Source organism: Capsicum annuum, chromosome 7 (assembly GCF_002878395.1).
Source record: "Capsicum annuum cultivar UCD-10X-F1 chromosome 7, UCD10Xv1.1, whole genome shotgun sequence".
NCBI classification, from domain to species: domain Eukaryota; kingdom Viridiplantae; phylum Streptophyta; class Magnoliopsida; order Solanales; family Solanaceae; genus Capsicum; species Capsicum annuum.
The window spans coordinates 153025419-153039001 of NC_061117.1; positions in this window are offsets into that span (position 1 = coordinate 153025419).

Below are 13583 nucleotides of genomic sequence, written 5' to 3' on the forward strand. Positions count from 1 at the left end.
TTAAAACAACCTTTAATGGTGGAATTATTTTGGGAAATACTCATGGGTGTTTTAATATGACCTAGAACTGATTTTAATCTATAAATTAAAGATTCCTAACATGAATTTCATAAACTAGTTTATGAATTTTGATGCTTAGGAACCTTGAATTCCTTAAATATGAGACCTTTAGCATAAAAACTCCATCAATGGAGATGGGTTAAGCTTGAAAGAGCTAATTAATGGCTAACTGACCTTGGGAAATATTATAGACCTTGAATTAAGGGTAGGATTAGTGGTTTTGAATCCCTAAGATGTTTGTTTGAAGAGTAATTATTTAATTACTCTTATTGTTGCTTGATTTTTAGATGGTTGATATTCTAAGACATGAAGAAAAGGAAAGGACATCTTTGTTGCAACATGTTTCTTTCAAACACTTGGTGTCCAGGTATGATAGGTTTAATGAGTAGAGTATTGTGTTGTTTTATATTTTCATAATTTAGAATTAATGGGAAAAAGCATGTCTAGGCCTGCGGGCATGGAGTTGAGGTGAATAAAGATACGAGCACTTACCTTTAATCCCGAAAACTATATTATTGATTAATTATGTGATATTGGTGATATTATGTGCTACGTGTTGTGATGAGATTATCGTAAATAATGGATGTGGACATGGTAGTTCTTAGTTGTTCTGGTGATGAACCTAGTTGAGTTATAATGATATTAAGTTGTATGGATCAGACAATAATATGGTGAGGAGAACCATGCTGAGATTAAGTACTGATGAGAATAGTAACACCTAAAGGATAGATGACTTGAATTCATATGATGATTGTATTATATGAAAAGAGGTAGTGACATTTTAATAATTAATGAGTAAGTAATACTCTATAGTGACTTGCATGCTTAAGTATTAAATTGTGATTTATTTTATAATATTCTTGTTTTGGTATTGATAAAAGAACTTTATCTATTAGATGCCATGAAAGGCTAAATTGGTGATAATGATAATTTATTAAAATGTTCCTATGAGAGGCTAGTTTGATAACAATAACTCCTTGTATTAATGCCATGAATGGCTTGTTGATGTTTGGATTGTTGATGCATGTATAAATGATTATTGAAATTTACTTGATGGAATTGTCTCATGACTTTAAGTGTACTTGTAAACCTTGTACATCGTGTTGTATGCTGTGAGGTAGTGTAAATTTTATATTGATATTACTTGTTTATATAGGATCAGATATCACGTTGGTACGAATATGTATATATTTGATCGGGTACCACACTGTCATGGATATGTATATGTTGGATCGAATACAACGCCAGTACGGATATATATATTGGATCGGGTAACACACCGATACAGATATATATGTTGGATCGGGTACCTCGCAGGTACGAATATTTATATAATGGATTAGGTACCACGCTGGTATGGATATATATATGTTGGATCGGGTACCACATCGGTACAGATATGTATATGTTGGATCGGGTACCATGATGTTATGGATATATATATGTTGGATCGAGTACCACGGCGGTACGGTATACGAACATTGATTATTCCCTGTAGGTCATGACTATTTGGCCAAAAATAAGTCCCATATCATGTGTGTACATATTTATGTTAAGTCTGTGGATATTTACAATATGGTTGATACTCTTGATGGTTATGTGACATGTTTGTAATTTTGATCTGGCATTGCTATATTGTTGATTCATTGGGTATTTGATTGTGTGATATGTATTTGAAGTAGTAAAACTTTGTATTTACTTATATGTTGGTTGACTTGCTTCATTTTTAAGTGTTTTAATTGTAACTTACCAGAATGGCTAGTTATCATTCTTTAATATTATAAGAGAATATTTGGTTGTTAGCCCAAAATTTTAGTGTGGATTGTCTATGATTATGGGTTTGTTCATGTGAATATATAAGTAATGAAAAAAATAAGGTGAATAAAGAGAAATAGTGATATATTTTGTTGGATTGTGGTTGATGGTATGAATTAATGAGGCTAGAGTATGTTAGTAGCGAATATACTATTGATGGAGTTGGAAGAGTAGCTGGATGATGTAACTTATATAGGTAAAGTAATAATATTATAACAACCTTAGTTGAATTATATTTCATTCAAGATATCATGATTTATTTTTCTTAGTTCTATTTTATGATTATATGAACTAACACGATCGGCGAATTATGCCTACCAGTACATATGGTTGTACTGACCCTACTCTTATACATTCCTCCTTGGAGTGTAGACTGGATGCAGGTTAGTTTGTAGTTACTAGATGGATGAAGATATTCAGCACTGGCTTCTACACTTTCTTCCTAGCAGATGTTAGAGTCTTTGTATTATTTATTTTATTGTCAGTCTATATTGTAGTAGATAGCTCTTGTACATGTATGGCCATGTCTTGGGATAGTGAAGGACATTTGTAAGAAGTCTTTTAAGAAGTTATTTATTAGTATTTAATTTACTTTATTATATTTAATTCAATATTTTCTTAAAAATAGAAGCCTTCCACATATTTTTAGTTGGGTAATAAGGGTGCTCCTAGCTACTTATTATAGCGTAGGTGTCCACACGGTCCGTTAGTCTGGGTTGTGACAGTTGGTATTAGAGCACTAGGTTTACCAGTCCCACAAGTACAAGGGCAATGTCAAGTAGAGTTCCGTAGATTGGTGTGTAGGGCTCCATACCCAATCTTTGGAAGGCTATGAGGCATGTAGAAGTCATTTTATTTTTTCTCTCCATCGTATCGTCCTAATCTTGAACTATTTGATTGAATCCAATTGGTATCTAGACAATTCTAATTGGTATCTTAACAGAGCTCAATTGGAATGTAGTTGATTCCAATTGGCATCTTAGTAATTTTAAATAAAAATCTAGGAGATTTTAATTGGTATCTGTTAATAAGGTCTAAAAGTTATTGTTAATAGGTAATGACTTGTGAAAGTTGTGAATTTATTGATTGCTTGTGTTTGATATTTGGCTAAACTTGTGTTGCTAGATTTTTGTAATTGTTGTGAATTATTTTTGTTTGAATTTAAGTGATGGAAACTGACAAAGTTGTTTTTGTTGATAATTGTGATGGGATTACTTGATTTCCTGTTATTGTGAAACAAACAATTCTATGGTGCTTACTTATTGTTTTGTACTATTATACTGATGAAATTGATGATATGAGAATTGAGTGGATGATCTGAGAACATAATGTCAAGAAAAGATGGTGAAAAAGTGACATGAGTATGAGACTAAGGTAATATGTGTTTTCTGTAATGAGAGGTTCTTCTTAATGATGTTTTGGATGGATCCTTGTGTGGTTTAATTATTTGATATTATGTCAGGATCCTTTTGTGGTTCGATCATTGAGACGATATTTAAAATTTTTGTGCCTTTCTATTATTGACATTTGATAGGTTCCTTGTGAGGACTAGCTAAGTGACATTATTTTAGAGGTCCTTATGTGAACAGATTTTTAATGCTTGGCAAAATAATAAATTTTAAATAAAAGTGACAAAAATTAGTAGAGGTTGTTGATACTTATAGAATTTGATCTATTCGATAACTTGTATGGAATGTGATATTGGTGATGAGACTGTTAATGACCTGTAATCGATTTATTTTGTTTGGCCTTACTTATGTGCTAGTGATGTGGGGACCACTCTTAAGGTGATTAAGAGTTTAGTGAAGCCCGTAATAAAAATATTGTTAGGTAGAAATAAGAATGACTCTGTATATCCTAAATTGGTGTTAGTGATATAAGAGTGGTTTAACTTGACCATGAAGTGTTTGTCGTTGAAAAATATTGAGTTAGTGATTGTGAGGACATAAGTTGTAGTTGTGTATTTATGCATTAGGAAAAAATATTGAGAAGATCAAGTATTATTGACTTGACCTTGTGACTGAATTATACATTTGCATGTCCCACAAAGTTGGATGATACATGACACTTTTAAAGGATAGTAATTTCCATGATTGTGGCAATGCAAAATCAAATGACTTAGTTACACTCATAAAATAATTAAGAATAATCCCACATGAGAAAATAAGTGAATTATTAATGGCATGATTGATCTTTCTTGTGTGATACTTGGTGGATAATGCTTGTTGAGTGATTAAGGTATGATGATTAGATGAATATTAACGATGTTCTAGAGGAGAATGTGTTGTAGGCTATAATTTTGTGGGATCTTTATGGCTAATAGTTGTAAGCCTGTGTAATGAGTGAGAGGTTATGTTGTCATCTATGTATAGTAGTAAATACAAAGCTTGAATCGTGGGTAATCTTAAGGTAAAAATAAATAGTGTATATGAAATGTTGAAGCTAGCTTTATACAATGAATTTAATAGTCTTGATTGAGTTTATGAGGATATCTAAGTTATGTAACTTGTAAGTGGTGTGGTGGCTTAAATATGATCAAATGTAGATTCTCTATTGTGTAGTCTTGGCTAGAAACCAAGTCTGGCGTCTTAGGGAGAGTTGGTGTGTTGGATGGATTAGATGTGACTTATCTAGTGTAGAAAATTTAAGTAGTATATTCATATATGTAGCATCTCGTAGCACATTTCAAAATAGAATTTGGGGCTCTAGAGCTTCAGTAAAAAAAAAGAAAAAGAAAAAGGTATTTTTGAATGTCTATCTTCTTCAAGGTGAATCTTTTAAACATCTTTATCTTGCTTTCATAAAAATAAAGTTTTAGACTTAGGACATTTATAATGCCCCGAAAATGGTCTCGAGATGTCACAAGGTGCTTAGGACCACAAGTGATCCCAAGCTAACCATTCTACTGGCATAACTGAATAAAATACATAAATCTGATCAAAATAAGCGAAAGATAACTCTTTTCTGAATCCGATCAATACAGAACTAAATTAAAATGTTTACAACTCTGCTTTTACAAAATAATACTGGAATCAAATACATTAACTCTACTTACTGTCTATGAATCCTCTACTAGTATTGACTATAGGTAGTCGGGACATAGCCCTCAACTATCCCAAATCAATATCACCGAATAAAGAAAAATACAATACTGCTCAAACTATATGAATGACTAGAGCCCTCGAATCAAGAGGGCTCATCACCTGCTGACTGGAAACTGCAAACTGCTTGAATATGGCATGCGTGCTACAACTAACTGATACCAATATTATAAGAAAATGTAGCATATAGACATATATGTGGATCAGTACTTTGAGGATGTACTGAGTATATGGAGGTGAATGCATAAGTAAAACCTCATCTCATCATTATAATTTGTAAAACAATGCATACTAAATGTAAATGGCTTACATAAGCTGGAATATCTAAAATACTGAAAATAATAATTTTGAAAAGCAAGTCATGCTATATAAATCTAGTGAGTCATAACATTTAGTTCTAAAAGCTATACTTGTATTCTGTCTGTAAATCATACTGTCTAAGTGTAGAAAGAGCTCACTTCTAAAATCTGAAATCTAAAAGCTGAAGTCTATAACTGTTATCTTTCTGTAAAGCATAATTTGAGTAAACTGTGAGCCTTTATACTTAGCTTTCTGAAAATATTTACTATTAAACTATAACGAAAACACTTTATCTAAAGGGTTTAGAAATCTGAAAACTTATTCTGCATGTGAGGCTCTTCTAACCGACATAAACCATGTGAGCATTCATGGAGTCCAATGTTCTTGTCCCCCTAAGGAGGAATCCTCACGTTGGGGAGAGGAGTCATACTCTTGATAGGGAGTATAACCTATCTAAGTGATCACATATCTATCATCCATGTAGAAGTAGGAACAATCTAAATCCTACGTTGGTACATGAAACTGTAGTAACGTACCCAACTCGGTGATGAATACTACTCCCACTTAATCTGTATGCTCATTCTGATGGAAATCCACTTTAAAATAGTATAATGGTTTATAATGAAAACCAATAGTATATCTGTAAAGCTAAATCTGTAATCTGAATCTGTAAAGTGGATTTCATAGCTATTCTGAGACCAAAAGGTCAAATCTTTATCAATAATCGGAAAAGGAATCTAGTCATATGGTGCTTATAGAACAACAAATCTTGAAATAGTAATCTTTATTTAGGGCTTAAAGACCCATGCATCAAACTCATGTTAAAACATCATAATGTTCATGCTTGGCAATGTAAATATTTATAAATTAATTTAAAATTTGGAATTTCTGCAATATGCATGAAAATATGAACATAATCATGTAATTCAATTCTAAATCACTGAAAATCTCACACGCTTGTAAATAACAATAATGGGTATAAACACTAACTTGAATTTCATGGGAAAATATATAATATTCAATAAATTTGTAATTAAAATAAGTTTTTGGGCACAAGGATGAAAAGATTATCCTTGCTGAAAACCCCATATACCTTGATTGAAGATTAGATGAAGAAACTTAATCTATTGATTCCTATTTGAGTTCTTGAAGATGGATTCTCGATGATCTTGCCTTGGGAATCCTCAATTTGGAGCTTTCTTAGAGAATCTATGGAGGATTTTTGATTTCTTGGAGAAGAAGCTTTGGAGCTTTAGGGTTTTGCTTTGAGAGAGAATGGATGAAATTGGGCATAAAGTGCTTAGAATAGGCTTAAATCTTATGTTTGGGCGGATTGGGGGCTTGGGAATTGACCAAAACACCCTCTTTAAACTTCTAAAAAGAACTGAAAAATGTAATATTTTCAGAAACTAGGTGGCCACCGCAACGCACCACTATCGCAGGGCTTACTAAAAAGCTAACGAGTGGGAATTGGTCGGACTCCGCGATGCGCCACAATCGCGGTGCCCCTTTGGAATGCCATTGTGGCCACTAGCGCGATGCACCAGTATCGCGTTGGGCAACTAAATTTTGACAATTGGGAATTTGAAACTCTCCACGATGTGCCAATATTGTGGAGGTCCACTGGAATAGACAATTATGAAATTATTCTTCACCGCGATGCAGTGGTTGCTCAGGTGGGACACAGTCAACTTAAAAATACCCTAACTTCTCAACCGAGTATCATATTTGGGCGAATTTTATATCGATGGAAAGCTCATTCAAGCACCCAATACAAAGTCTAATTCTGGAAAATACAACATAAAGTAAAAGGTATTCATCTTTGAAGAAAATCATCAACATTCTAGGGACGGTTTTAAGCTAGGAAAAATATGGGGTGTTAACATATCTCCCCCTTGGGAACATTCGTCATCACATATCTCTAATTAACCTAAAAATACTAAGGAATCTAAGGCTTTAGGCTATCTGTAATACTCTGCAAAATAAAGTGTAAATCGGGCCCTAAAAGGTTGAGAATTGTCTTGCCAAGTAATAAATATTTTGAACCACATAGAATTTTCCTAATATCAACTTTTTGTCATGTAGATAATTTAATAAGCTTTCCTTCAATACCAATTTCATCAAAGTCCGGCATCGGACGAGGAAGTTATGGCCGTTTTACAGAAAGTAATCGGAACCGCTCAGGTGCGACGGCCGGGTTGACGAACCGCCGAGCTTGCAATGGACCGTCTCCTAGATCATCAAAAGTAAGGTAGTAACTTTCTTTTCTATCCCAAGTGCGACGGTTAGGATGACGGATCATTAAGGCTGCGATGAACCATCGTCGCTGAGGCAGTGTGGCCTAGTCCTGGCCAACGCGTGACAATGGACCGTCGGGTTTGCGACAGACCATCGCTGAGATCGTCGCATCAAGGCAGTGTGTTATTTTTCTGACTGATATGCGACAGATGACCCGACGGACCGTCTCTTCGACCGTTGCAGACCCCTTTCAGTATTTTTAACTCATTTTATAAAGGACTTTTTGGGCTTTTTCCACTCTTTTTAGTCCCTATTTATACCCGATCAAGGCTCACAACTTTATTTCTCCTCTTCAACATCAAAATCTAGGGTTTCTATAAAATCAAAACCCTTCTTTCTTTTTTAAAAAAAATCAAGAGAAATCAAGAAATCAAGAATCTCTGCAAGAGCCTTCAAGAAAAAGTTTCCTAAGGTATGCAGATGTTGATTCTTGGGTTCTTTTTATCCAATAAGCTCAAGAACCCTTTTCTAAATTTTAAAGATCTTATGTTTATGAGTTTTCATTCTTCAAGTGAGTTGAAATTGATGTTCATGCTATTATTGAGTTTTATTCATGTTTGTTCACAAGGTTTTCAAGCTAGTATGTGATATTCTTGTGATGTTCATGATAAACCCTCTTTAAGTTTCTTGTCTAGTGATGTGTTTATGTTTATTAAGTGTAGAAATTGTTGAATAAGCAAATCATACTCCCCATATGTTTGATAAAATGCTTATGTGAAGGAATTAGAGCTATTATAGCATATTGACTAGAAATCCCCAATTATGTGCAAGCTCATGCAATCCAAGTGTTTGTTGAAAAGCCTTAGTAAATGAATTGTGACATGATAGCATAAAATCCCCCAATTATGTGTTCTTTAATGCATGCTAAGTGTTTGATGCAAGACCTTGTTGAATGGAGTAAGAGTCAATAGCATGTCTCCATATGTTATCACATGTTTATGATTCCTAAATGCTTGGAGAGATGCTTTAGTGATTGTGATGGTGAATGAATGTCCATGGTTTTGATTATTCAAGAATGGTTATGTTTTACTTTTATGATATCGAGTCCTGGGGGTATTTATACTCTACAAATGAGCTGTAGTCTAGAGCCAGCAGTTTTCTCGATAATCTCAGTCAAACCACAATTCTCAAAATTTAGTGAGTTATAGAACTCTGTACTCTCAGACAGATACAGAACGTAAGAAATCTCAGTAATCTCTGAAATCTCATTATCGTTAGCATTCTAGCCTCAATTCTCTACTCAACTCAGATCTAGTAGTATTCAAGATTCAGTTCAGACCTTAGTAACATACGAGTAATCTATTAAAACCTCAGTATCATGCTGTTAGATAACGAGATTTAGTAGTATTCCGTCAGATACGGAACCAAGTAAATTCCGCGTTACTCAGTCAGATCATTCGAGAAATATGATCAGTAACATATTCAGCTCAGTTTAAATTCAGTTAAGAATCAATTTAGAGTCTTTCAGTTGGGAGTAGGAGCTAGCACCAAGCGAGTGCAGGGATAGCAACTCCCCGTTAGAGAGGGAGAGTCGTTAGGAGAAATCCCTGAACTCCAGAACTTCGTAGCCAGCGCAGAAGAAGGATTCACCCATTAGAATAAGGCTTGATTATTACACTACCTTAGGCTTGACTTCCTGTGAGGGTCATCCATTAGAAAGGCTTGACCAGCGTAGAGGTCTTTACCCGTGGTATGGTATTGACACTCTTCCTACTGGGGTTACAGGTTGGACCCCACCATTTCAGATTTGGGGTATGTCGGTTAAGCGAGAACTCTCACAGTTGCAGATTCAGTATCAATCTTCAGAGTAGAACTAAGAAACTAGGACTATCGAACTATCAGATACAGTCACCTATATCAGTAAGGAACTCAGATAGTTCCATTGATTCATGGACCACCCGCTAGATAGGCATGGTCCTACGTAAAGTTATTCAATATAAATATTATCAAATCCAGAGATCACCCATTAGATAGGCTTGATCTTAGTCTCAGATTCAGTTGAGTAATCTTATTATCAGATCCAGAAATCACCCGCTAGATAGTCTTGATATCATTCTCAGATTCAGTTGAGTATTTTTATTATCAGATCCAGAGATCACACGTTAGATAGGCCTGACTCATTCTCAAATTCAGTTGATTATTCTCATTATCTGATTTGGAGATCTTCCACTAAATAGATTGGGTCTCAAACATAATCATTTCTTATAATTGATAGTAGATTCAGGGATCATCCGTTAGAGAGTTGATCTCAGATTCAGTCAATCGAGAGTAGTAAGCTCAGCGTTCAGTTATTGATATGAGTAGATTCAGTTAATCAATTTTAGTATCATCGGTTTCTGAGATCACTCACTAGTAGGTCTGGCAATTTCAGCCCATATTTATGAAAAGAGTCTATTTAACCCATATTTATTGAATTGAATCACTCATATTTCAAATGGGTAACTATGAACTTCAACTCATTTTAAAAGCTCATACAAATATGGACAAAATGGGTAAAATATGGGTACCTATTTAAACACAGAAATCACCCACCTATGTTTAAAATTTCTTTTTTTTCTTTTCTAGTTTTTTTTGTTTTTCTTTCTTTTTTCCTTTAATTTACTTTTTTGCTTTTTCATTTTTTACTCGTTTCTTATAATTTATTTTTTTCTTTCTCAAATTTTCATCTATTTTTTTCTTTATATTTTTTTTGTTTTTTTCCTTTCTCATTCTTATTTTATCATTCATATTCACTTGAGACCTACATGGATTAATTAATTTAAGCTTCTAATTATTCCATTTAGCCTATACAATTTATAGCAAGTCTTATCAATTAAATATAATCTATAGTCTCTCTCCTTTATTATTATTTTTTCTATCTTTTATTTCTCTTTTCCATTTTTTTTTTCTTTCTTTTTCCTTTAATTTACTATTTTTTCTTTTTTTTCCTTTAATTTAATTTTTTTCTTTTTTTCCTTTTTTCCACTTATTTTTTACGCGTTTCTTACACTCTTTTCTTTCTTCTATTTCATCAATTTTTTTTTCAATTTTATTTCTTTTTTCTTCACATGATTTTTTTACTTTGTATTTCTATTTTCCCCCTTTTCATTCTTGGTTTGTCATTTTTCTTCTTTTTTTATATTTTTTTCCTCATCTTTTTTTGTCATTGCATTTTATATTTTAATTTTTTTTTACTTTAAATTTATTTGTATCGTACTATATATTTCAAATAATTTTATTATTTGTATTTGAATAGCTTAGTTGTCAATATGTACAATTTATCATTTGTATTTATATACAAATAAGTGTATGAGTTAATTATATTTTCTTGAGACTAAAATATATAAATATACAATGTATCATTCAATGCAAATGTGTCATTAGTATTTGTATATAAAATTTATCATTTATAGTTGTATATAAACAAGTATCATTAGTATGTGCATGGTTCAATTTGTATAAACATGTATCATATGATACAAATGTAACATTTGTATTTGTATAAGAGCTTAGGGTTAGGAAAGACAGGAAGTACGTAGAAACCTTGATTTGTTTACTTCTTGCGACTGCTAATGATATTTGGTTTGATGAATGTAATCCCAAGATCTTTCAGGATACTATCTATGTATCTGTCCATTAGGTGGAGTCCACTTAAGTGTACTTACATAAATTATAAATGTTTGGCGAATATAAATCAATATGCGCTTAGGGTAATTTCGTTATCATAAAAAAAAGAAGAAAACCAAAAATAGAAAAATAACCAAAAAATAAAAAAAATGGAGAGGTAGAAGTTAGATATAGAAGAGAGAAAAAAAGCGTAAAGAAAAAATTGAAAAAAAAATACAAAAAGATCAAAAAGAAACAAATAATGAAAAAGAAAAAAAATGATGGTAAATACAAATATACTGAGTGGTTATGATATTTTAGTCATCATCCATAATTTGTATTCGGTTTAACCATGTTCTTCAAAAACAAAAAAAAATAAAACATAAAATACAACCCAAAAAGAAAAAAATAGAAAGAAGTAAAAACAAAAGAAAATAAAAAAATAGAAAAAAAGTAGAATAAAAAGGAAAGAAAAAAAAGAAAAAGAAAGAGAAGCAAAGGGTAGAGATAGAAGAGAGAAAAAAAAGAAATGAAAAAATAAAAAAATAAAACTAGAGGCTACATATAGAAGAGAGAGATAGAGAGAAAAAAACTAAAAAAAACAAACGAAAAAAAAGTCAAGTTGATATGATACAAAAGTTTTTAGTTTTTGACTTTAGGAGTTAAAGTGGGTTGAAACCATTTTTACCCAATCCATATTTGACCAAATCCATATTTACCCATATTTATATGGCGGATTGTAATCCAAATCATTTTTGCTCGATCCATATTTAACCCATCCAAATCCAATCCAATCCGCCCGTTTGTCACCCCTACTCACTAGATAGGACTGATCTCAACCACAATATTCAGTTATTCAGTATCTTACTATCAGTAGTGAGTTCAGATGACAGTAAAGTAGTATTCGAGTTTCAGTATTCAGAGTCATCATGATTTCAGTTATGGTTTGTGTATTCATGCATCTGTCCTCATTTAGTATTCTCATAATTATTCAGTTAAGTAATTGTTCATGCATAAGCCCTTGCATTTAGCCTTACCTCATCTTCATACTCAGTATATTCCTGTACTGATACATTTACACTATGGTGTTTTATTTAACACCATAGGTTCAGAGGCACGAGATCCAGAGTACCTGTAGCAGCTCAGTCCCAGTTAGCAGCAGTAGACGTAGCTGTGAGTCCTCTTCATTCGAGGATGATCCTTATTTTATTATCATGTCAAATTTAGTTTATTTTTAGTAGACGAAGTTAGTTTGGGATGTGTCCCATCAACTCCACAGTTCAGAAAGTTTAGAGGCTTTTCGGATAGATGTATCAGTATTCAGTTTTTAATTTTGAGTATTCTAGATGTTTTGAATCTTATGGCCAGTTTTTGCCAATTTTTTGTATTTATTACAGATATTATATAGTGCTCAGGTATAGATATCAGTAGAAGGTTAGCTTGTGGTCCTTCGGGATCATGAGCACCGTGTGATGTTTTGATTTTAAAAAATTGGGTCGTTACAAACTTGGTATCAGAGCCTAAGGTTCAATAGAGTCTTAGGGAGTCTGAAAAGCCGCATCTAGTAGAGTCCTGTACATGGGTGTGTTGCATGCCATATTTATGTACAAAAGGCTATAAGATATTTTTAGGAGCAGTTTTCCTTCTTTCAATATTCATGTCGTGCGAGTGAGCATGAGCTCAAGTTGATCCTCAGTGTAATATACATTTTTTTTCCATTTAGAGAGTATGCCTCCTCGTAGAGATAGTGCCCATAGTGTTGATGAACAGCCACCTCAGCTAGTAGATCCTAAGAATGAGTATGTGTCACACGCTGAGTTTGGGGCAGCTTTTCTTGTGCTAGCGTAAGCTGTGATGACTAATGTTCAGAGGAACCATCAGGATGTGGCCCCACCTCAGCAAGATATGGGTTCAACTGCAGCCAGAATTAGAGATTTCATGAGAATGAGCCTGGAAGAATTCTTTGGGTTAGTAGCAGGTGAGGACCCATAGCTTCATCTAGAGGAGGTGAGGAAGATCGCCCAGATTATGCATGTTTCTACGGAGAAAAGTGTAAAGTTAGCATCCTATAGGCTGAAAGATATTGCTCATGATTGGGTAGTGATGTGGAAGAAGGGTAGAGGGGAGGATGTCCCAGTGTGGTAGCCGTTCTCAGCATAACCAGAGATTTTTAGTCCTAGCTCCATCCTCAGCTAGTGTACCCGTACCAAAGTTTGGGGATATCAGTCATGATGGAGCACCAGGTTCCAAAGCCCAGAGTAGTGCTAGTGGTGTTCGTACCTATCCGCTTTATGGAGAGTGTGGCAAGAGCCACCTAGGTATATGTAGAGCCGGTAGTGATGTGTGCTTTGGGTGTGGTAATCCAGGCCACATAATGTGAGAATGTAGAGTGCTAGCTTAGAGGGGTATAAAATTACATCAGCA